The sequence below is a fragment of the Myodes glareolus genome, chromosome 14 (assembly GCF_982192425.1).
Source record: "Myodes glareolus chromosome 14, mMyoGla1.1, whole genome shotgun sequence".
Classification (NCBI taxonomy): Eukaryota; Metazoa; Chordata; class Mammalia; order Rodentia; family Cricetidae; genus Myodes; species Myodes glareolus.
Window position 1 is genome coordinate 35,517,291 of NC_142039.1, and position 26,357 is coordinate 35,543,647.

General features: G+C 37.4%; 1 protein-coding gene and 1 pseudogene across 6 annotated transcripts in view; one reads left to right on the forward strand and one right to left on the reverse strand.

Moving 5' to 3' along the window:
* Sugct (succinyl-CoA:glutarate-CoA transferase) overlaps window positions 1–26,357 on the reverse strand; it is a 736,642-nt gene that overhangs the window by 389,402 nt on the left and 320,883 nt on the right. The gene's annotated exons all lie outside the window — the stretch shown is intronic.
* On the forward strand, window positions 1,743–5,205 carry LOC125417543 (large ribosomal subunit protein uL2 pseudogene; annotated as a pseudogene).

Consider the following 26,357-nt stretch of genomic DNA (forward strand, 5'->3'; position numbering starts at 1 on the left):
TCAACAGTGGACCATATAAATGGTCCAAAAGATTCATACAGAAAATGTATGTCAATATCTCAAGGAGTCAGGATAGCTAGAGGAAAGTTGGTAGAACACATGAAGATTTAATATTTATACAAATTTTAATCAGTGTAAAAAAAAAGTTTTACTTGATGTTGGGGGCAAAAGAGGACTCTACCTCATGTTATGGAAGTCAACCCATGCACTTTAGAAAGGCAATTGAGGCATAGGCAGTATCTAAGGCCAAAGCTGTGGCATAGGTGGAGGTGGAGCAGGTCCCTAAATGCCACAAAATTAATCAGAGTTGGAACATGTTGCATTCCACCTGTCCTAGAAGACCAAATTATCATCTTCTTCCAAAAAGCTATCTCTTCTTCTAGTCTGATGTAGAAACTTTTCCCTTATCTACAAAGCAGAGGGGTGAGAGCACATGTTTCATTAACTACAAAAACTCTAAAGAATAAATAAATAAAAAATAAATAAGAAAAATGCTGATCTAAAATACTCAGTGTAGCACTGATAATAAAAACTAAGAGTCAGATATTGGAGTTCAACCCAAAAACCAGAAAGGCAAAGCTTCCAAGCTACTAGAGAAGTCTTACCTCTACCAAGGCTGGGTGACCACAAACTAAGCCAGCTAAACAGATCTAGTCTGTCTCTCCTCCCATTTTATAATCCCTCTAGTCTGGGATTAAAGGTGTGACTCCCTAGTACTGGTATTAAAAGTGTGTACCACCACTACTTGGATTTGTTTCTGCATTGATCTTGTGTAGCCCAGAGTGGGCTTGAACTCACAGATATCCATCTGCCTCTGTCTCCCAAGTCCTGAGTGTAAGGTGTGTGCCACCGCTGTCTGACCTCTAGTGGCTAGTGGCTTAGTTTTGTCCTTCTGATCTTTAGGCAAGCTTTATTTATTAAAACATAAACAAAATATCCCTATAACAGAGCAAATTTATTAAAACATAAATAAAATATCAATATAACTCAGAGCCAAAGAATTCTGAAGACAAGACAGAAAGATAGTGAAAAGTCTGACTACCAAGCCTCAGAGCTCAGCTCTGTTAGGGAGTTGTGTGGAGACTTATAAACACTGAAGACTTAATTTGGAATTAACTTACCTTGAATATTTAATTCTTCAATTATGTCAAACCCATTTGATATCAGGATTAGTATTCTGAACCAGGCATCATCATCTGTACTATAGATAGGTTGTCTTTTCCAGTTCAGCACTACTTTCAAGTCACCAATTTAGTCTCTAATGCCCTTTCTTACAGTCTCCAAGTGCCTAAAGCCACCATCTGTCAAATCAACTTTTTTTTTCAGAATCCTCGCAAAGTATTTATGATTATAACTACCCTACCAGTAAGCCCTGTGATACCATCCTGTCTTTAGAACCTCTTTGATTAGTTCTTTCTTGTGCATTATTTTGCTAGTCCAATCACTCCTTGTTGTCACTTACTCAGAATTATTCCTTATATAAAGGGTCTCCAAAGGGTCATGTGATGAAACTTTGGTTGTCAGACTGGCATTTCTTGGGTGCAAGGAACCATTAAATGGTTAAGTCTAGTTGAAGGAAGAATGTTGCTAGTCAGGCCAGTCCTGTCTCTTTCTGTTTACTAGCTTCCATGAACTGAACAGCTTTCTCCACCACAAACCAGGCACAGTATACTGCCTTACTGAAGTAATGCCTTGCGGAATATGACAGAACCAATCAGTCATGCACTGAAGTGTCTAAAATCATGAATCAGGAGAAAAAAACAACTTCCAGGTATTTTAACATGGAAGCACAAAGCTAACCAACACGTTCATTTTCATGACCCTGATATCGCTGCAGGACACATCAAACACTCATTTTGAGCCTTAACTTTTCTTGTATCCATCTTCACTAGAATTTTTGTTTCCCATCAGTAGAGCATTCATTCCTCCTTGCTAAATTGAGCCCTTCTAGACGTGGTACTTCTTCCTTTCACTCATTTATTCCCCATTGCTCTGTGGAAACACCCTTCCCATGATGAGATATTATTCATACATTACCACTATATCACAGCCCAAGTCTTTCTTGTTTCACAATGGACAGTGACAACATTTGGTTTAAAGCTTATTGTTCTTGTAAACAGCAGAATGTTGGATCCTGTTTTCGCATTCAATCTCTTAACCTGTGCCTTTTTGTAAGTGAATTGAGTCCATTGATATTAAGTGATATTAATGACCAGTGGTTGTTCACTCCGGTTATTTCTTCTTCTTCTTCTTCTTCTTCTTCTTTCTTCTTCTTCTTCTTCTTCTTCTTCTTCTTCTTCTTCTTATTCTTCTTCTTCTTCTTCTTCTTCTTCTTCTTCTTCTTCTTCTTCTTCTTCTTCCTCTTCTTCTTCTTCTTCTCCTCCTCCTCCTCCTCCTCCTCCTCCTCCTCCTCCTCCTCCTCCTCCTCCTTCTTCTTCTTCTTTTTGGTGGTAGAGTTTGTTTGTCTCCCTTCTTTGAGTTGTGCTGGTGAAGATGTCTGAGTTATTGTGGGCATTGTTGGATACCTTGGGTTGTGATTTTCCTTCTATCACTTTCTGTAGGGCTGGATTTGTGGCTACGTGTCGTTTAAATTTGTTTTTATCCTGGAATATTTTGTTTTCTCCATTGATAGTGAACAAAAGCTTGGCTGGGTATAGTAGTCTGGTCTCTTAGTTTCTGCAGCACATCTATCCAGGACCTTCTGGCTTTCATGATTTCCATAGAGAAGTCAGGTGTAAGTCTGATAGGTTTACCTTTATAAGTTACTTGACATTTTTCCTTTGCAGCTCTTAATATTCTTTCTTTACTCTGTATGTTTTGTATTTTGATTATTATATGGCCAGGGGATGTTGTGTAAATATACCACATTTTCTTTATCCATTCTTCAGTCTGGAGCATTTAGGTTGTTTCCAGGTTATGGCTATGGCAAACAATGCTGCTATAAACATAGTTGAGCACATGTCCTTGTGGGATGATTGAGCATCCTTTGGGTATTTACCCAAAAGTCGTATTGCTGGATCTTGAGGAAGGATGTTTCCTAATTTTCTGAGAAATCTCCATATTGATATTCAAAGCAGCTGTACCATTTTGCACTCCCACCAGCAATGCAGAAGTGTTCCCTTTACCCTGCATCCTCTCCAGCATAAGTTGTCATCAGTGTTTTTGATCTTGACTATTCTTACATGTGTAAGATAGAATCTCAGAGTTGTTTAGATTTGCATTTCTCTAATGGCTAAGGATGTTGAGCATTTCCTTAAGTGTCTTTCAGCCATTTTAGATTCCTCTGTGAAGAGTTGTCTGTTTTGGTCTATACCCCATTTTTATTGGATAAAAATAAAATTTTATTTGTTCTTTTGATGACCAATTTCTTGAGTTCTTTGTATGTTTTGGAGATCAGCACTCTGTCCGATGTGGAGTTGGTCATGATCTTTTCCCATTCTGTAGAGTGTCATTTTGTCTTGTTGACTGTGTCCTTTGATTTATTGAAGCTTCTCAGTTTCAGGAGATTCCAGTTATTAATTGTTTCTCTAAGTGTCTTGCTACTGGGGTTATATTTAGGAAGTAGTCTCCTGTGCCAATGGATGCAAGTGTACTTCCCATTTTCTCTTCTATGAGTTTAAGTGTGGTTGGTTTTATGTTGAGGTCTTTGATTTATTTGGAGTTGAATTTTGTACATGGCAATAGATATACATCTATTTTCATTCTTCTGCATGTTGATATCTAGTTATGCCAATACCATTTTTTGAATATGCTTCTTTTTTCCATTTTATACTTTTTGCTTCTTTGTCAAAAATCAGGTGTTCATAGGTGTGTGGATTGATATCTCGGTCTTCAATTTGATCCCATTGGTCCTCCTATCTGCTTTTATGCCAACATCAGGCTGTTTTAAGTACTGTAGCTCTGTAGTGGAGTTTGAAGTCAGGGATTCTGATACCTCCAGAAGTTCTTTTATTGCTCAGGATTTTAGTACTGTAGCTCTGTAGTGGAGCTTGAAGTCAGGGATTTTGATGCCTCCAGAAGTTCCTTTAATGTACAGGATTATTTTGGCTATCCTGGGTTTTTTTTCCATATGAAGTTGAATATTGTTCTTTTGAGGTCTGTGAAGAATTTTACTGAGATTTTGCTGGGCATTGCAGTGAATCTATAGATTGCTTTTGGTAAGATTGCCATTTTTACTGTGTTAATTCTACCTACCCAAGAGCATGGGAGATCTTTCCATTTTCTGGAGAGCATGGCTATCTTAAGAGCATGGTAAAGGACATCATTGAAGACCCTAGTCATGGAACTCCCCACTCCAAAGTGGTCTTTCATGATCCCTACTGATCAAAAAGCAGATGGATCAGAGAATCCACACTCGTCAGTTTTGTACTGTGGCAAGAATTTCCATCTGAATATTGGCAATGCTTTGCCTGTGGGCACCATGCCTGAAGGTACCAAAATCTGTTGTCTGGAGGAGAAGCCTGGGGACAGGGTCAAACTGGCATGAGCCTCCCCAAACTATGCCACAATCATCTCTCACAACCTGGAAACCAAGGAGACCTAAGTAAAGCTGCCTTCAGGGTCCAAGAAGGCCATTTCCTGGGCCAACAGAGCTGTTGTTGTAGTGGCCAGTGGGGGCAGAACTGACAAACCTATCTTAAAGGCTGGCGGGACCTACCACAAGAACAAGGCAAAGAGGAATTGCTGGTCACATGTACAGGGGTGTGGTCATGAATCCTATGGAGCATTCATTTGGAAGTGGTAACCATCTCATTGACAAAACCTCCACTATCTGAAAAGATGCCCTTGCTGGGCTTAAAGTGGGTCCCATTGCTGCCTGCTAGATTGGGAGACTACATGGAACCAAAACTGTGCAAAGGAAGGAGAGAAGTAGAATGAGAACTCTGGAGCTAATGAAGCATGTTCTTTGGGAAAAGGGGGGGAGGGAGAAAGAGAGAGAGGGTGAAGGAAAGAAGGAGAGAGAGAGAGAGAGAGAGAGAGAGAGAGAGAGAGACCGACCTTACTATCTTCAATCAAATCTATGTAACTATCTTCTCCCCAGGTCCACAACCTGCTTTAACAGGAAAGGCACAGTTCCTGGTTGACTACCATATCCTCAGAACTAGGAATATAGTTGACAAGCAAACCCAAGATCTTTGCATTCGTGGCAAGGATGGAAAGCCAGAAGAACATAAGGAAGTAAAGGAACTAAGGAAGAAAAAGTAGCCTTTTGAATGTACATAAATATTCTACAGCAAAGCAGAAATTCTCTACTAGATCCAAAACCATGCATTAGCTGTAATTCTGCTGGGCTCCTAGTAGCACAGTGCAGTAAAGGCAGGCAGTTGAGACTCTCAGAGACTTGAGACAGCTGGAGAGCAGCCTCTCAGTGCCGCATGCGTGCTTCTGCACCAGGCACCAGAAGACATGATCTGCCTCTATTATTCCTAGCCCTCACACCACCATGATGGGTATTAGAGTCCTTACTGTTGCAGACTGAGTACAGAGAACTCAGCTGGTGACATGACATTTTCTCCTATGTGGTAATCTTTCAAAATAATGGTGCCAAAAATATGCTGCTTTGACTTCCTTTACTGTGAGAATTTAGAGAAAAGTATCTATAGAATGGGACTTGAGTGGTCCTGCTGTCAGGGCAATCACCCATGCTATTAAAATGCTTCCTCCTAGTTCTGTGGGTGTGATTTGAAAGTCTCAGAGCTCTCAGCCAATTTTTTTGCTTTATTTTGTTTTTGTTTTCATTTTCTGCATCAAATTTATAATGTGAAAATTAATGGAAATCCAAACCGTCACCTATAGCTCCACCTTAAGTGATCAACAGTGGAATTACTATTTGTTCCCAGGATTGCAAGGGAAAATGGAGGAATTTTGTCGAATCAATTGCCTGGACCTGGCCACTCCTGCCATCTTTCTAGCTCCTTGATTATTAACCCTGGAGCTTCAGAATATCTGTTTCTTCAGCAACAAGTCTGAGCTGATTCATTAGCTTGTATTTTGAAGGTTAAAACATGGAGGTGTTATCACTGAACAAATTCAAGTTGGCGTTCTGCACCAAGGCTCACCTCCCAGCAGAGTGCTGACATATCTGGACAAAAGCAACACCATTTGTCACTAACAGAGACAAGATCGACTTTTAATCCTAACATCAGCCAGGTCTGTATTCCTGGGTCTGCCTGTTTACCCACCCTTTCGGCATCCCAAACTGTCCATGGTTTACAAAAAGTGTAATAACTGTAAATTACTTACAGAAGGATATGATAAGTAACCAACAAATGACATTTGTTTGGCAGCAATTCCACTCACAATAAAAATAAACATAACAATAAAATCTCCCATAATTGCAGATCAACATTTTAGTAATTTCTATAGTAGTCAATCTATTACTGCTTATCTGTCAGATAGCCTGTGGTCACAAAAGTTTAAGTTTCTGGAATTTTTAAAATACATTTTTATATTTATTTGTTGTTGTTTGTTACCATTTGTTTATGCCTTTTTCTATAAAACATCTTTGTCCTGAGGCCTCTAGGGATTCAGTGATGACTAGACTCAGGAATCTCGCTTGGTCCTTATTAGGCTTACAGCTCCACCATAGGGAAAGAGGAGGCAGAGAGTCAAGCTGAGCAGGAAACAATAAATCAGGCTTTTACCAGGCCAACAACTAGGACACTTAGAGACGATTTAAAGCAGTACCAACAAACACTGCTGTGGAGAGGCCAAAGAGTTTAAAGGTTCCTTTTCATCTCATCTCAAGAGCTAAGTGCGAGGTCAAAGCCTCAGCTCTGACAAGCAATGGGAGTGTGCATGCTGACCTTGTGTTGAGTCCCAGTTGGATGAAGCCTGCATGTCTCTACCCAGACCTTAGAAGTCATGACAGTGTGTGGAGCCCATGTGAATGCAGAGCTAGATGAGGCCTGTGTGCCTCTACCCACAGCCTGCAGGCTTCAAAATGTTTAATGACAATGTGAAGTTAAAGAAATGTGGCCTCTTCCCTTGCTGGCTGAAAGGATTTTTAAGGTACTCAAAGACAATATTTCCATTTCTTCATAGTTCTTCTTAACAAAGGGCAAAATCTCTGTGAATTGATAAGAGCATCAGCCCTGTTGTACCTGGAAAACTCTTTCCCTGGAACAGTTGGGCACCATCTCTGACTCGTAAATTTTTGTTGCTGTCTTTTCTGCATAGATCTCTTAGAGTCGAGGGAAGGGGTTTGATAAAGATATTCAGTTTAATACTGAGTTTTCTAAAATCTCTCATTCTCTGTCCAGTAGTAGGTCTCTGTGCTAATTCCTACTGACTGCAAGAGGAAGCTTCACTGATGAGGGTTGAGTGACATACTGCTCTATGGTATAGCAATGTGTCATTTGGAGTCATATACCTGCATAATATATACACAAGTTAAACTCAGACAAAAATCCCAGCATGAAGTAGGGAGGATGGGCACAGAGTCCTGCCACTAGCCAACGAAATACTTCCATTTGACACCTGCTGGGAGAAGGAAAAGAAGAAAGACTTTCTTCAATTTTCGGGACAAATTTGACGTCACAAGCCCCCCACACACACACTTTGTTTGTTTTTGGAGTTGCTATTCTTGCAGTTTGAGAGACAGATAGGGGTCATGAAGTTTGGTGAACAGGAGAGAGGGTTATATCTGGAAGTATTTGAGGAAGGGGAAAAATACGATCAAAGCATATTGTACATAAAAGTTTTTAAAAGAAAAAAGAAAAGAACAGAGTCTGTGACATATACAAAATTAAGGCCCTCTTGGTTTTTGTAGCTGTAGGAGGCATACATGTGGAAGTCTGAGGAAAACTTTGTTGAGCTCCTTCTTTCCTTTTACCTTTAAGTGAGTTGCAGGGTTCAAACTTAGGTCATCAGTCTTGTGCTACAAGAAGAGAACTTAGGTTATCAGACTAATGTGCTTAGCCATTTCATCAGTCCTATGTCACTCTTTTCTTCATCAATATGTACTAAATTATTTGATAGCATATTATAAAAAAAATGAATGTGATGATACGAAAGCTAAAAAGAGGTAACAATAAAATGACATAGAAAAGGTGTTCCTCCCTTCTCCTCCATTCAGGTCTCCCCAGTCCTGCTACCACTAGCCTTAGAATCCCCTCCTCTCAGACTGTCTCTTCTCCTTTGACAGACCCCAGCCTGCTTCCTACCAAGGCCCTTGTAGAAAGTGCACATGGTATAGAACCAGGTAGGCCAAGCAGTGCTCTCATTCCCCTCCTCTTCCAATCCAGTTGTCGACACAACATCCAACTTCCAAATTGCCTGAATTCCACATTCTGTGCCTAGCTACAGTCCAGTGAATGCCCCAAAGCCTTATTTACTTTCACCCTACTCTACTCTCCAGACTTAGTAATAATTGCACATTGTCTTTGCAAGCTCTGTCTGATCAATCTTGTCTGCACTTTTCTCCAGGCCCCAGGCTCATCCTAATCCCATTCCCTGTAAACCAGCCCAGGTTGATCAGCCCTCCTGACCCTAGCTTACCCTATCACATCGAACATCCAGATACAACAAACGCTAAGATTTAGTCTAGTAAGTGTGTTGAACCAAGCTCACATGTCCCCTCCTAGTGTCCAGACCTACCTGTAATTACACATCTGTGTGAGGTTCAATTTTATCTCCCTGGAACCACATCTGCTCTAATGATTACACAAAGTCTGGCCTTACTGGTATATCATGAATGCCGTTCTATCCCAAGGCAGTCAAGAAACTCATATGAGACATACTAATAACAAAATAAGTCCACATGCCCAGATCACATTAAAAAATACAAAATGAAAAGACAAGAAAGTATACCTCCCCCAAAGTCTACCATTCTGTAGAAATATTCTCCAATGAAAATAATCTATATCAATCCCAGGACAGAGAAAAATTAAAGGAAAAAACAAAATTTCATGAAATAATTCAAGGACTTTAAAAAGACACAATAAGATAACTCAATACACTCAAATGTTTAATTTAAAGAGAATAAATACTTGAGGAATGCCCAAGAAAACAAAAGTATAAACTGAATGAAATACCAAAGACAATCTAGAATTATAAAATCCAATTCAATGTAAAGAATATTGATGAAAACTTAGGCTGAAATGAAGATGGAAATGAAAAACTCAATATCCCAATTTAAAAACTCAGGACAGGGAGAGGCTTACCAGCAGACTGGGTCAAGCAGAAGATGGACTATGAGGGATCAAAGATGAAATGGAGATTTTATACCACACAAAATCAATGATTATAAAATTTAAAAAAATACAGAAAAGAAATGCTCACAAACTGTGTGTGAGATATCATAAAAAGACCAAATCTTCAAAGTATAAGCACAGATGAAGGAGAAGGATTCTAGGTTCATAAAAAGACTACAACAAACTTATAGAAGAAAACTTTCCCAAACTAAGGAAAGGCACCCATGCAGATACAAGAAGCATATAGAATATCGAATAGATAACACCAAAAAGGAAAATCCTCTGTGGAGTACCATAGGTAAAACAATAAATATACAGAAAAAAGAAAGGGTATTGAAAGCTGCAAGAGAAAAAACACAAGCAACGTACAAAGGAAAACCTAGCAGAATAACAGCTGATTTATCAATGGGGGTTTTAAACCCTGAAGAGTCTGGAACAATGTTCTTATAGTTCTCAAAGCACACAGGTGCCAACCTAGATTAATGTACCCCAAAACTACTCACCATAATGACAGAAGGAAAAAAAAAACTGTTCATGCTACAGACAGGCTAAAAGAAATCATGTTTATCCAAGCAAGCCTCACAGAACTGATACTTCGGGTTGAAGAGACGAATAAACATAGCCGTGAGATTGTAGAAAGAAAACAAGTGATGTGAAAATTATTGAAACACAATGTACAACTAAGAACACAAACAGCAGAAAGAAGAGAAAACCAATAAAATAACATATACTTTCAATAGTAATTTTAAATATTAATGCCCTCAACACTCAAACAAAAGACACAAGCTAGCTTACTGGACTAAGAAGCAAAACCTACCTTTGATGGAGGAGGGTCATCAGTCTATGTGTTACTCTCAACTGCTTGGCCTGATAGGTCAGAATATAGGTAGGCAGGGAAGACAGAACAGAATGCTGGGAGGAAGAAGGCAGTGAGGCAGATGCTATAGCTCTCCTCTCCAAGATAGATGCAGGTTAAGAGCCTTCCTGGTAAGTCACCACTTTGTGGTGCTACACACATTAATAGAAATGGATTAACCAAGATGTGAGAGTTAGCCAATAAGAGGGTGGAACTAATGGGCCAAGCAGTGTTTAAAAGAATACAATTTGTGTGTTGTTATTTTGGGTGTAAAGCTAACTGTGCGTGAGTCAGGCAGAAATGCAGCCCGCCACTCCCTTTTACATACCTTTTTTGTTGTCTACAAGAAACAAGAAGTTTAAATATGCACAACCTTAAAGTGAATAGATGGTGGGAAAGTATTTCAAGCAAATAGCAACTTGAAACAAGCAGGTTATGTCAATATTTAAAATAAAGGTTTTTCAAACCAAAATTAATCAAAATAGAAAAAGAAGGACATTTCATTTAATCAAGAGAAAGATTAATCAAAATACCTTACAAGCTTAAACACATATATGCCAAGCTTTGCAGTACTCAATTACATATAAAGAAAACTTCTGGAATTAAAGACACAAATTAATACTAAACTTATTAATAGTAAGTGAATTCAGCACTGCACTTTCTTCAATAGATAGGTTATCTAGACAAAAATAAACACAGAACCATCAGAATTGAATGTTATCATATATCAAATAGACCTGACGTTTGTCTATAGAATATTCTACCCAAATCACAAAGAATGTACATTCTACTCAGCAGCCCATGGACGCCTCTCTAAAGTATACCACATTGTGGAAAACGAAAAAAAAAACAACAAATGCAATAAAACTTACAATCAAAAGCAAATAAATCTTTACTAAGTACACAAACTCATGAAGATTAAACAGCTTATTACTGAATGACAAATGAATGAGAGAAGAAATCACGACAGAAGCAAAAGAATCTTGGAACTAAATGAAAATGAAAACACAATACAACAGAACATCCGGACACATTAAAAGCATTCCTATGAAAGAAATTTATAGCATTAATTGCCTACATTAAAAAATCAGAAAGAGCACAAATAAATGACTTAATGATGTAACTCAAGAATTTGGAAAAACAAGAATCAAACAAACCTAAATCGAGTAGATGGCAAAATATAATAAAAATCAGAGCAAAAATAATGAAAGAGAAACACAGAAAATGATACTAAGAATTAAAGAGTTCATCACGACTGCTGTTGGGGAAGATAAACAAGATCCACACAATCCCTCATCCCATCTACTGAAAAGAAAAACAGATTGGCCCAAATTAACAGACTCAAAAGGGAGGAGGGATACGTTACAACAAGCACCAAAGAAACTCAGGGTATTATAACGAAATACTTTTAAAACCTGTACTCCATCATGTTGAAAATCTTAAAGAAGCGATCAGGTTTCTAGATTCATCCAAACCATCAAAGGTAAATCAGAGGGAGACCAAAACCTAAACAGACCAATAAAAATAGGGAGGTTAAAACAGTAATAAAAAGCTCTGCAAACACAGGCAATGACCAGAAGGATTTATACCAGAATTTTCCCAGATTTTCAAGGAGCTATAGCTAATTAACAGAGAGAGAGAGAGAGAGAGAGAGAGAGAGAGAGAGAGAGAGAGAGAGAGAGAGAGAACTTCAAAACTATTTCATTGAAGCCAGAATTGCTTTAATATTGAAATGAAGTAAAGAGAGCAGATAAAGAAAACTAAAGACCAACATCCTTGATGAACAGTCACAAAAATATTTGGTAAAATACCTGATGTATGTGAAAGAGACCATCCACCACAATCAAGTTGACTTTATCCCAGAGATGCAGTGATAGTAGGTCAATCAATGTAGTAAGTCATATAATTGGACTTAAAAACAACAATCACATCATCTTGATCAATCACATATTGATCATCTCAGTAAATTAATAAAATGCCTTTGACAAAAGACAAAATGTGTTCATGATAAAAGTCCTAGAGACAGAAAAACCAAAGTGAACATACCTTAACATAACAAAAGCTATATATGAGAAACCCAAAGACAACATCATCCTAAATCTATTTAGAAGATCCCATATAGCCTGAACAAAAGAAAAGAAAATGCTGAAGGGATTATTACTTCAGATTTCAAGATACGTTACAGAGCCATAGTAATAAGAACAATATGTTACTGTCACAGAAACAGACATGTAGACCAGCAGACTAAAACCGAAGACAAACACATGAACATGTAACCATTGCCATCTGATATTTAACAAACATTTCAAAAACACTCACTGAAGAAAAGATAGCATCGTGAACAAAACAGTATTTTCACATGTAGAAAAATAAAGTTAGTATCTACCACCTTGCATGAACATTAATTCCAAATGGATCAAAAGCCTCAATGTGAAACCTAAAATATCTTTAACAGATAGAAAACATAGGCAATAGCCTATAGAATATAGGTATAGGAAAGGGTTTTCTGAATAAGACTCAACATATTACAGAATGGAAACAACTCTAAATTCCCTTCAACTAATGAATGGATAGTGAATATGTGGCACATATACACAATGGAATAATATTGAGCTGTATAGAAAAAGTGAAATTATGACATTTTCAGGTAATAGGAAGCAATAGAGATGATCATATTGAGCAAGTAAACCTAGACCCAGAAAGAAAAGCTACATGTTCTCTCTCATCCATAGTTCCTAACTACAAATCTTAAGGTGTGAAAATATAACCCAGAAAAATGACAGTACCAGGACAGTAAATAGTGACCATGGGGCTGAAGGAAACACTAAGAGGAAAATACCAAGATAGAGGTGATATAAAGGTATAAACGAGAAAATGGAAGTCTTTAACTAGAGAGGAGGACTGGAAGTCAATAGAGAAGGAAAGGGTGAGAGGAATAAATAACACTAAGGATATTTAAGAAGTCATAAGTAGTCATATAAATTTATATTTCCTAAAATAAACTTTTATACATATAAGTGTATGTATATACAAATGTATAAAGTTTAAATGAAATTATGCTTCAGGTTAGCAATGCCCACTTAAGAGTCATACACTAATAAAAACTCCCGTATCAGATATGAGAAACCTCCCATGAATTGTTGCCAAGAGAGCCCAAAAAGCTCCCAAGACAATATAAAATATTTCTGTTGCCCCCTAGATTACCTCCTAGAAATTGAAGATAAGCACCTATTGCTGAAGATACCATGGTACTTCAGACCTGAAGGAGTAAGTTAGATCTAACCCAAAAGCTTTTTCCTACAGAATGATCTTTCATAATACCAGAAGTTGCTATGCGAGGTGCCAAGGAAGAGATGTAATTAATAGCTGTACTAAGTTATGATGACTATGAACCACAAGTTTTATATTACATTTGTGCATCTCTCTAATTAAACAAAGTATTTTTATTGCATCTGTGTATCTCTTCATCTTACTGTATTTATAATAAATATGTATTTTTCCTTAAACTCCTAATTAACATAAATAACATGTTTTGTGTTTGTACTACAATTTCTCTTCTTATTTGTGACATTAATTTGTCTATCCAGTTTGTCAAACATGGATATGTGGCTCATTTATTTTATACAGTGAACATTTCTTGCTTGAATATACTACAACGATTTTTAGGTTGGTGGTGTGGTTTGAACATCATGTACCCATAGTATCTGGTATCTGAATACTTGGTCTCAGACGTTGGGCATGGAGCTAGATGATTTGGCATTTGCCATGCTGGATTTTGGTATTGTTTTGGTACAGTACTTTCTTACTATGTCCCATTCCTCCATTTTGGAGTGGTAATGTATATTATCTAGTATACTATATTGGGAGTAAGTAATTGACTTCTTCAATTTATAGGGTTTACAATTAAGAGATTGCCTGGATTCTCAGAAGTGACTTTAGTTTCTGTATTTTAAACAGGGCTAAGATTGTGAATGACTATGGGGAGTTGCAAAGTTAAACTCAATGCATTTTGCATTATGAAATGGCCACAATTCTATGGGAACTAGGAAGCATAATGTTGTGGTTTGAATGAGATGATGTCTTGGTAGTCTCAAGCATTTGAATACTTTTAATACAGCTGAGTATTTTACATTATGAGAGGGCCCCAAGACTATGAAAGCTAGGAAGCAGAATAGAATGCTGTGCTTTGAATGAGATGGAGCCCCAGGAGTACCAGGCATTTGAATACTTACTCTTCACTGGTGAAACTGTTTGGAGAGATTTGGGAGACATGGTCTTATTGGGGGAAGTATATACCTGGATGTAGACTTTGAGAGTTTAAAGATTCATACCATTCCAAATTTGCTCTCTTTGCCTCCTTCTCAGAGTTTAAAATGTAACTTACCAGCCACCATGCTTGATGCTAGCTGCCAAGCTAGCATCAATTTTAAATTTTAAATTTTAAATTGTGTTGTGGTGAGGGGGAATATGGGAGTGTGGATGGTTATGAGTGTGCATGCATGGTATGTCTGTGGTGTGTGTGTGTGTGTGTGTGTGTGTGTGTGCGTGTGCGTGTGCGTGTGTGTGTGAATACAAATATACAAAGGTCAGAGGAGGACATTGTATGTCTTTATCACTCCATCTATTGCCTTGAGACAGAATCTGTTACTGAATTTTAAGCCCATGGTTTCACATAGGTTGGGCTGGCCTGTGATCTCCCAAGATCTACCTTTCCACAGCTTCCCAGCCAAAGAAGACTTCTATCTTTCTGGAACCATAAACCACACAAACCCATCCTTCTAAAAGTCGCCTTGCTTATAATATTTTACCACAGCAATAGAAGAGTAGCTGACACCGTTGGCATGTTTGTTTGTGAGACAAGGTCTCATGAGCACAGGGTACCTGGAATTCACAGTAATTCTGCCTCATTCTCCTGAATACTAATACTATTGATTTTTTCATACTAATGATCTCTTCTCTACAGAGTGTTTCCATTATTCATAGTTTTTCTGTGTAAATTATCTATTTCTGTGTAACATGTGTTTCCTTCTCTAGGGCACATACAATGAGTCACAGACAACTTTCACTCTGTTCTCTTTGGCCAAACAGCTTTTTAAAGGATTTCATGTCCATTGCTATTTCTCCTACAGCCCATGTTCTTACCTATTTTGTTAGCAACAGAGTTAAAGTTGTCAGTCTGAGATGGAGTGATACCTTATAGCTATGTAATCTGTATTCCCCATATAAAGGGAAATCAATATTGTGTCCTAATGACCACAAGATGCTGGATATTGTTTTGTTTCTTTTTCTTTATATATTATGGACTTATTAGAACTGTTGAATAGTCAAAGCAAAGATCCTTTGCCAAATATATGCTTTCCATTTTACTTCCAGACTACAGCTTTTTTTTTCTTACTTAACTTTTCAGATAGAAAATAATTTTAAATTGTGTTGTGGTGAGAGGGAATATGGGAGTGTGGATGGTTATGAGTGTGCATGCATGGTATGTCTGTGGTGTGTGTGTGTGTGTGTATGTGTGTGTGTGTGTGTGTGTGAATACAAATATACAAAGGTCAGAGGAGGACATTGTATGTCTTTATCACTCCATCTATTGCCTTGAGACAGAATCTGTTACTGAATTTTAAGCCCATGGTTTCACATAGGTTGGGCTGGCCTGTGATCTCCCAAGATCTACCTTTCCACAGCTTCTAATGGTATGGTTCCAGGCTCATTTGGTCATGCCTGCTTTTTACAAATATGCTAAAGATTTGATCTTTGGTCCTCATACTTCCTCAGCAATCATTCACACACTGAACATCTGTCCAGTGCAGTTTTTACTTTTAATGTAGACAAATTATTACTCCTTTGCTTAAGATTCTAGCTTTTGTGTTGCTTTGAGAGATAATAGCCTCTAGTTTATAAACTTATTCTAAGAAACTAAATGAACATACTGGGGACATTTGGAATAGTATGTAGTACTAGTTAAATGCTATTTTAGTATTAAGCAAATACAACTAAACTAGCATTATGGGGAAAGAGCTATTGACAGGGAAGGGGTAGATATGGTAAGGGAATTTTAGAAATAAAATTTTGATAGAGAATTGTGCATTCCTACAGGAAATGATCTTTAGACAAATTTGGATAAACCTAAACCAAACCGGTTAGGCTCTACAAAAATCCAGGATAGAGTTTCCAACTCAGTAACTATAAACAGGCTTGTAACACTTCTATAACCCACAGAGAAACAGCTGGAATTTGTTGGTCAGTGTTCCTACCATAAACAGAATCATGGGTTTAATATTTCCTGTAATTTCTTTAGACCTTATTTGCTCTTGGGAATTTTTCTCTCTATTTTACAGTGAATTATTTTTAAATTTATCTTCTTTCCCTTGAGCATTCGCTAGCTCTCCCCATCATCTGCATGTTGATGTGCAGGGCTCACAAAAGACAGAGTGAGTACATATCCAGGGAACACAGTCAAAGCCTTCTTTCTGAGTGTCACTCAGAATTCCCCATACAACTTTCTCTTAAACACACTGAGACAAGAGCTTGAGTAGCCAGCATTTCTTAAGACTCACACTAGTTGTCATTATATCAACAATTCTGATTCACACTCACTATCACTCACAGCTCACAAATGAACTGTTTCACGGAGATTTAAAAGCAGTCTGGATCTTGTATCACTGGCCTGTCTAGCATTGCCACATCTGCTTATGAACTCCAGCAGCATTCTGCAAATCTGACTCCAGAAGGTTGATAGAGACACATTGTCTTGGTTCTGTGACCTAAAATGTTGCCTATCCATGCTAGAAAATAAGTCTGTTTAATTGAGACACTCTTATTAAGAGTTACTAATAAAGCATTATAAAGTTACTGGAAAAAGTTATTTAATTAAAAAGAAACAAAAGCAGCTATAACTTTATTATGTGAAAATAATTTTGGTTTATGCATATTCTTTAGCATTTTAATGAACCTATACTTTTTTAAATTAAAAAGTTATACTATTTTGTGGTCATTTTAATTTGACAATCCTGTGTATAGGTCAAAAAAGTTACCTACCATATCATTTGAATTGCTTCAAGAATATTTATAGGAGTGAATATAAGGAGGAATAAACAACACTAGAAAGCTTTCAGAAATGTCTCATGGAAACTACTACTCTAATCCTCCTAAAACACTTACACATTTTTTAAAGTTGAAATGAAGCTACTCTCTAAGAGAAACAATGCCTCTCCTAGACATCAGAGACCAACAAAAAGCCCAGTCATGAATGATTTCTTTTTTGGAATGTTGGCCAGTCAGGTTCCATTAATACTCAATCAATACAGGACATTGCCAATGCTCTTGGTAGCCTCCTATAACTTGACATTAAGACCCTATTGCTAAACACACCACATATTTGAATTGTACAACACGATGAAATTGAGTTGTAGTGAAAGAAGTCTAATCCCTACTGACTGGCTTTCATAGTGATAGAAGGTGCTATGCAATCCGTTGGAGTAATCATCAACTATCCTCTGCTGTGAATCTAGTAAGATACAATAATAATTGTCCTGGAGAGATATGCCTATGGGTGTAATAGTGGCATGAATGTCATCAGAGTAACCAACCCCTTTCTGATTGGATTTAAGTTCAGTCCCACAGGATGAAACCTGTACCTTACACTATTGTCAGGCCAGGAAACTATGGCTACACAGGTCATAAGCCTTAGGGAAAACTTACTACTAATATTTTGCTAAGTGGACATGTTATTAATCTGACTCCTAAAGATTTTGTTATTATACCTATAAGTTAGTATTTTTCTCAGTCCCCATCACAAAAATTTCTATTTGCAGCAAGGTGACTAATACAGGGACTCACAAGTATAGAATAAACAAAAATAAATAAATTGCAAATTACTCAGCTCTAAGTATAATACATACTTCACTCCCTCTTACCAAGGTTCAGAGATTATTGCAGAAGAGGTGGCAGGAAAAGCACAAGAACCAGAGGCAGTGAATGGCTATGAAGGACTAACACTGTTTTCCAGACATAGCCCAGCAGCTGTACATATGAACTCACAGCAGTTGTGACAGCATACACAACATTAAATCTCAGTTTGGATAGTTGAAGATAGCACATATCTTGGTTTCAGAATATATTAAGAAGCTACAGGACCACAAAATAGTATGTTCATGGCATAAAACATAGACCAGTGGAAGGTTAAATGGGGCACAAGTGCCTATTACAAAGTGTTTTAAAAATTAGATATTGTTGCTGCTGTTTCTAGACTTCTCAGACAAAGGCCTTCTGGTCTATACTGATCCTTCAATATTTACAACACCTCAGCTGTAATCTAAACTCAACTGCATGGAGATGCAGTGCAATTGTTAAAGAACATACACTATGGCCCCTTTTTAATTTTCCTTTTTCAGGTCCCTGTTTTTAATATATCTGTGCTGAATTCAGTTTGAAATTATTACAGAAAGGAAATTTTCAAATGAAGTATGAAAAAAAAGCCCATGCCTTACAAATTTGCCGATTTTTCTCATCTGTGCTTTTCATGCATGAAGAGTCTTGGGAAAGAGAAGGCTTTTATTTACTACACTTAAGAAAATATCATGAGTATGGTGAAGAGAGACTTAGGCTAGAAATGGTACTCACAATTCCTTGTGTCCCAAAGGTGAAAAGAATCCTCTAGGAAACCCCCTCACCCATGGAAACAAACATCTGTCTTGTCTCCCCATTGTGGAGGGAATACACGACAGGTGATCCCTGAGAAGCAAATCACCCTCAATGAAATCTTTTTCCCCTTCTTCTTATTTGTTTTCCTATAGTACTGGGCATGGGACCCATGTATGTTCTGTGCTTGTGAAATAAACCCTCTACAACTGAGCAGCTCTCCATCCTGGAATTACTTAAATGAGGCTATCATCTTCCTGGTCGTTCTGCTCTTCCTCTGCCCTCCCTTGCCATGCCTTCATTATTTTCTAAGAATCCACTCAAGTGAGACACAATACTGAAAGTGTGAGACAACAGCTCTCACACTCCTCTAGGAACTGTGCCTGTGTGCTTCTTGATTCCAGATGAGTCTGGTTGAGCCCTGTGTCACATCCTCCCCCACAACAGCCCTTCAAACCTCTCTGAAACAGCAGCTAAAACTTCCACCAAATCTTTTTTTCCATAAGATAAACATCCTTTTGCTAATTGATCAATATGACATCTACAGAAATTTAAATAATCTATACCTTATCTACCAGTCAAGAAAAAAATATTTTTTCAAAGTAAAAACAAGTCTTCACCAGGATCACATTCAACCTAACTTGTGCTTTAAAAGGTGCAAATTCAATGACTGTGAGACCATGCCTCAAACAAGCAACAATAAAAATTCTTGAAAACAATCTATTAATAACTAACAAGAAAGAGATTTGTCAATTTAGTTATAACGAAAACTCAATTGTCTAATGAAATACAAATCAAATGTCTTTAATAACCATAAATCTTACCTAGCACAATTTTAACCCCACCATTCAGGAAATAGAAGCAAGTAGATATATCTGAATTTGAGACCAGCCTGGTCTGCATAATGAGTTTCAAGCAAACTAGAGCTACATAGGGGGACCCTGTCTCAAAAATAAACAAATATATAAAGGCCACAAATGGCAAAAAGTAATAAAAATTCTTAATATACTATGAAGCAGCCATATAATAGGCCAGTCTGTGAGTAATTTACAGTAAGCTTATAGCCATACATACCTTATATCATATGCATGCACATGCAACAATTTTAGGTAAATTCACATTATAAGTGTAACACCATATGTATATATTAACAAACTTCTAAAACAGTTTGAAGATGTTTATAAGATCTTTGCACTTAGTGCTTTTTTAATCCTTTGAGAGAGTGAGGGAGAGATGACAGAGATGATTAAAACCTTCTTGTGGTTTAAGAGAGTGCATGGGGATCCCCACTGGCTGGTAGCACTATGAGGCAGGAAGCTCGCTGGACTCTTTGCTGTTGTGGTGTTATGCCAGGACACTTTTAAGGGACAGGCTATGTGCCAGGCACTGTTTTAAGTGCTTTACATAGATATCACATTTAATCCTCACAATAATTTTATGGAACAAATCCTACTAGCATCCCATTTTATAGACAAGCAGCCTGAAACCCAGGGAGATTTGAGTGATTTGCCAGGTCATGTGTATACAAAAACAGAACAGGCAACCAGACAGTGCAAGCCCTAGGACCCATATTCTTCAATCCGCTACAGATACACACAGCAAAAAAGGAAGCCGGTGAATGTGTGCATGGCTGGCTAGTGGTCAACTGATGAATCTATCAACTCGGGAATTGTTTGTCTTCATTCATGGTGGAACCTGAGAAGGAACCTGAATTGAACACCTTCCTGCTCTGATGCTCTGTGACCACAGTAGCAGCCTACCACAGACTCATTATTTTTGGCCTTTTATGAAGACAAGAAATTTGTTCTGGGTGCTTGGAAAAGTCATCCTTAGACTCAAAACAATACTCGACAGAATAGGAGCTTAATTCATATTTGTTGAATGAGAGTTTATTAAAAACCCTTTGCATGTTTACAAAAAAGCAAATAAGTAAGAGTTTGTAACCAATACTTCTTCCTTAAAGCAGCTAAATATTAATCCAATTCCATTGTTTTAATTGTGTTTGAAGTAGAAATATGAGACTGATTCATCAGAGTTACTGACAAGGCCAAGCAAGATACCTTTGTGGATCAGCTAAACACTTGGCCCCCTCAGATGGTTCGCACATGCCCAGAGAGTTGTTCCCCTCATTGGGTAGCAAAGATGGTTGCTACCACAAAACTTTGACGGAGACTTGCTGATGCCATTTTGGTGAGCATCGTAAAAAACAGAGGCACCTAGAAAAAGCAATCTTGTTAAAAAGGAGTTGACGTCATTTTAAATGGAATAATAAAAAATGTATTTAAGGCCTCAAATAATAAATACATGAGAGAAAACAATAATCGGCTTAAGAAGAAAATAGAAAAGAAATGTTGTTTTGTGGTTAAGATTTTATGTAAGTCAACATGACACAGAACATGAGTGGCACTAACAAAATTATTGTACTCAAAGCAAATGAGCGACCACCACATTGCTGCAACCCTGCCAGACCCCTGCCAGTACCACACAGTAGTGCCTATTGTATGCCAGCCACGTTATGGCGTCCCTTTAATTCTTTCCACATTTTTAAAGCCTGGAATTATTATTATTATGCCCAATTTATAGAGAGAATAAAATCTAAAATACCTATAACTTAACTACTATAATGTATTAATAAGACAGAACAACTATTGAAATTTCAAGTTCTACTCAAGCTTTAGCTTTTCTTGACAACTCTATTCCTCCTCTCTTGTCGCCAGATACCAACAGCTGGAAAGACTGGAGATGCCTCATTCAGGGTCCTTAGTCAGCTTGGATTTCACTGAAAGTTCAGAGAGCATCCTCCTCTCATTTCAAATCCCTATGGCTCTTTACTTGTGGCTTAGATTATACTTTAGAGGGAACCCTGAGCCTCTGGGAGGTTGGCTGGTGGATAAATGTCCCAGGTTCCCATTTTCTGGAGCCATGAATCTGAAGTATTCTCCACACCATTCCCAGCATCTGCAACTTAGTTACTGCCATGCCAACCTGCCAATCAAGGCAAGAATATGACCTGCCCCACCTCCCCACTCATTCCTGTTCTTTGGAATCAACCTCCTGATAAATAGTCGCAACCATGACCATGGGATAATTTGAAATTTAGGCAAACTCAAATTAAGACAATATCTTCTGCTTTTTTTAAATTACTGAGATATTTAACTGAATATGGATAATTAAGTAACTACTTAAATTCTTTTAAGAATTTAAGTATTTTACATTCTTCAGCATGCCACAAGTAGCTCTGGCATTGGTTAAAGACTCTTTATCTTAATGAGTTAAACTGGAACTGGACTTGGGTAATGGGGAGAAGCCAGTGTGATTTTCTCCAGGCCACCTAACAGACTTGCCAGTAACTGAAAAAGACAGTGAATATCTGAAAGCAAACCGATGGGAGAGAAATGTGAGATGCGGACTCTGAGTTTAATCACTGCAGCTCAAATAAAACTTGGACCCTGATTGCCCCAGCAGCTACCCATGGATTCCTAAGCACCAAATTATAAAACTCTCTCATACTCAAGAGCATTGAGACTAAGTTTCTCAAATCATTTTTTTCTGAATTTGCCCAGAGGAGGCCACTGGCACTTAGAAACAAATCAAACTAGACAGCCAACTTGGAAGTTATTTTTTACTCATGGCTAAGTGGTTAAATATGTCTGATTCTTGCCATTGCATTTGTGGCTCACAGTACCCCTAAGTTATCTTCAGGAGTGCTTCAAGAAGTGCTGTTGATGTTAGTGAGACTGGTGTATTGCTACCTTGTAGAAGGAGCAATTCAAACTTATAAGTTCTTAGTACGGTGAAGCGTGATGGCTATTTGAAGGAATAATATAGTCTTATTTTTTATTTTGTTAAGGTAAAAAAATAATTTTAAGCAAATGTGATATTCAGCCGCTGCTGCTGTGTGGTTATAGTAATGTATTAAGTAAAAATAAGGTAGCCACTAGCACAAAATTATTGACAGCTCTCAAATATACAGTTTTTGCTTGTGAGTATTGCTTTAAATGCTTCATGTGGTTGCTGTTAAAGTGGGTATGTAAGTTTTATTGATTAATACCGTAAACAATCACAAGAAACATGCACGAATTGTTAGTAGGTTCTGCTACCTAATGGCAGAAGTCATTGGTGGACTGTGTTTCATCAAAATATCTCCTTTCCCACTGAAGAATGAAAAGTTTTGTATCACAAAACTAAAAGATGGGTTTCTTTGCCTCTTACCAAGATAGATTCACCTTCCCATCTATAGTGTTTGTATACATGTGTACCATTCTCAATCTAGTTTAGAAAACTACAACTAAAAACAAAACTTTAACATTATAAAGTTTGACTTGTTTTTCTAGAGTAACAGAGAAGTTAGTAGAAGTCAAAGAACATGAATTACGGACAAAAATTCTGACCTTTAGCCTTTGTGTTCTTTACTCTTTCCTGGTTTGTTTCATTTATTTATTTACTTATTTATTTATTTATTAGTAGTCCCTTCCTAACCATAAGCTGAGAATAATAGCATTGCTGGTATACTCACTAGGTAGAGCAGAGCCCAAAAGATTCCAGTTTGTTTTTTTGCTGCTTTTGTCAGTTTCACTATTTCTAATATAATGTCGTTTGATATTGTAAGAAATGGCTTATTATGGGACAATGATATAGTTCAGCAGGTCAAGGTGATAGATGGCCTGAATGAAATACCTGGGACCAACACAGTAAAAAGACAGAGCCATCTCCACAGATGCACCATGGCACACATAAGGCCCCTCAAATATAGGTAATGGGAAAATTTAATGGGTTATTTTAATGCAAAGGGATGTAGCCTCACGCTTTTTGCTAATTTTATAAATTTAAAGACTACTAACATAGTCATTTTAAGAATTCAGAAAACAGAAATATAAAAATGTAAAAACAAAAACCATGTATTTTGTTATTTAGGAAGAGTCAAGCTAAAATTTGGTATCTCTTTTTTGTGTTTTTGCTTTCCATTTTCATCACCTCTAGTCTTTCTAGTACCCATGGGAAGCTGGCTTCGGGACTCCTGATGATACCAGATGCCTGGAATGTTCAAATCCCTTATGTAAATGGTATTTGGATGTATACAAATATGTACACAACCTACTGTGTATTTTAAATCCTCTGGCAATTACTTGGTATATGCGTGTGATGTAAATAGTAGTGGCAGAATATTGGGGACAAACATGACAAAAAAAGGCTTATTTAATGTGGATAAGAAGAACTTTTAATAATTCTGGTTAGAGTTTACTGAATGATAATAGATGCATGTAGGACTGATTGCAACCTGTAAGTTTGCCTTTAAAAATTAATAATAACATTTCCCGTAGTTACAAATTATTAACAAACCATATTTTTAGTGAGAATATAAATATCACATCACATTGTGGTGAACCTTTATGCTTTTGTACCATATTTTCCCTTTGTCATTATAAATTTCTCTACCTTGATTTTTCTAAAGAATTTCAGTATGATATAAAAGGGTAAAAATCTGGAATAGAATGATCAGGTCATTAGGAATAACATCTTAGACTCCTTGAACCCTTTTCCCAGTTATTTTATCCCTATAGGATATGAATCAATATGTCTCATATGCACTTAGGGATACAAATTATTATTTAACTATTAAATACTTGAGTGACAAAAAGGGAAACTTTTTTCAGTCATTGTAGTGTCTATTTTTCATTTCAAGTGAGATGGACTTCTTATCCAACATGAGTTGACATCAGTATACCAGCTTTTGGGAGTCATTTCCTCAGCTAATTTCTGGAGTTTCTATTGAGATTTTTCAGATATGTCAATCACTTTATTTGAAACCAGCCACACTTCCTGTAATTCTTATCCAAACTATGTCTGCATGCTAAAACTTCATTTGGGCTTTATTTAGCATTAGGATCATTAATACATAGTAAAACTGTGACTGCCAGCTTCAGTACTTCAGAAAAAAAAAACTAAGCTATTCTTAAAACTAAATTATTTTAATTAAAAAAAAGACTGAGTTGTTTGGACTATCTTAATGGTAACATCCTTAGCTATCTGAGTTGCTAGGGCTATTGTTGATAAACATTCATGGAATCCCTTCATTACATGTTTTATTCTGTACATTGAACTTGGGTTTAGTAACATGCTAAGAAGTGTTTTAATATTATATTTGGTATCTTAGCACTTTTTTAAGCCTAACAAATAAATCCACTTTATTAATAACCTGAATTTTTAGTGTTTGCTGAGAGTGGCTTTATCCTCTTTAGCCTCTTCTGGTGTAGGTAATGCATATTAAGTCATTAAATAACAATCACATCTCTAACAACCTCTCTGATGGTTCTCATTTGTTTCTATTTTAGAAACACTGCTATATGTTGACGTGTGTGAAAACAGCTTGAAATCATCCCTTGCACTTACTTTCCAAAACCAATTTATCTAAATGGCCACCAAAAAAGTCAATCCCAGAGCCACAAAGATCCAGGCCAGCATTTTTATTTGCCTTTTTTGTTTCCATTCATTAAATTGAACAGAGTACTGAGACTTAAATAAACTCAGACATTCCAATGTCTGGATTTTTCTTTTTCTAAAGTTAGCAAATGAGAAAAGAAAAACAATTCACAAAAGAGGGGGGAAAGGGCCATTAAGAAAGGAAAAATGTAAATTTATAAATTACAACATTACAGGTTTATATCTATATGGATATCTGTAAGAGATAGTTAGAGGCGGGGAAAGGGAAAAAAGGAGAAATGAGTGGGGGAGGGGTGAAGAAAGGAAGGGAGAAAAAGCAGAGACGGAATGAGGAGGGGATTATTCTAGTCAGAAGTATTCTAAACATAAAGTTTATGGATAGGAAAAAAAATGGGAAAAGTGCAACCATTCCGTGACTGCTCTGGAAAAGAAACTGACCATCAGGAGATTCCAATTCGGGCCTCACCAATGAACTGTGTGATAGTAAGAAAAGACAGGAAACAAGACCAAGGTAGGCCCAGTCTGGCTATAGAAACAGAGAGAAACCTGACAAAACTATGAAGGATTGTCAAGGTGACAAGGGTCAGGAGCCCTGATCACTAGTGAATGTTCCGGAACAACTGACACCAATCAGGATTCTGCTGAGATGGCAGCTGTCAACACAGAGAGAAATGAAGCCTGTTCTTGCCAGCAACATCAGCTCACGCAAGAGCAAAGACTCCAGGGCCATACTCCGTAGCCAAAGCTAAAAGAACAAAACCCAAGAAGACAGATTCAGGCCTAGAGTATGCAGGCAGGAAATGTCACAGGAGAGGAATGAGTTGGGCAGTTGAGAAGCAAGCCTGAGTGTCAGGAAACTGAGTTAGTCTCCAGCCTCTCCATTCGGTGCAGAAGTCAAGAATGAAACAAGAGTTGTCTGGAGAAGTCTGGAGGCTTTTATCACCTACAAAGGATGCCTTTAGAGCTGGTCCGTGGCATCTCCCATGTGATTTCCTGAGATGTCTGGCCCACTGTGATACATTTAACTTTTGACATTAGGGAAAGAGTTAAATTTGATGTTCCGAGTTCTATCCAGTTCACAAAGTGTTTTGGACTCTAACATTCTATAAATTGAAAATTACACATTAAATTCCAATGGAGAAATGAGAGCATTAAATATTTTATCTAGGGAAGCAAACTTTACTGGACTCCTGCCCACTACCATCATCTCCTCCCTACACACACAC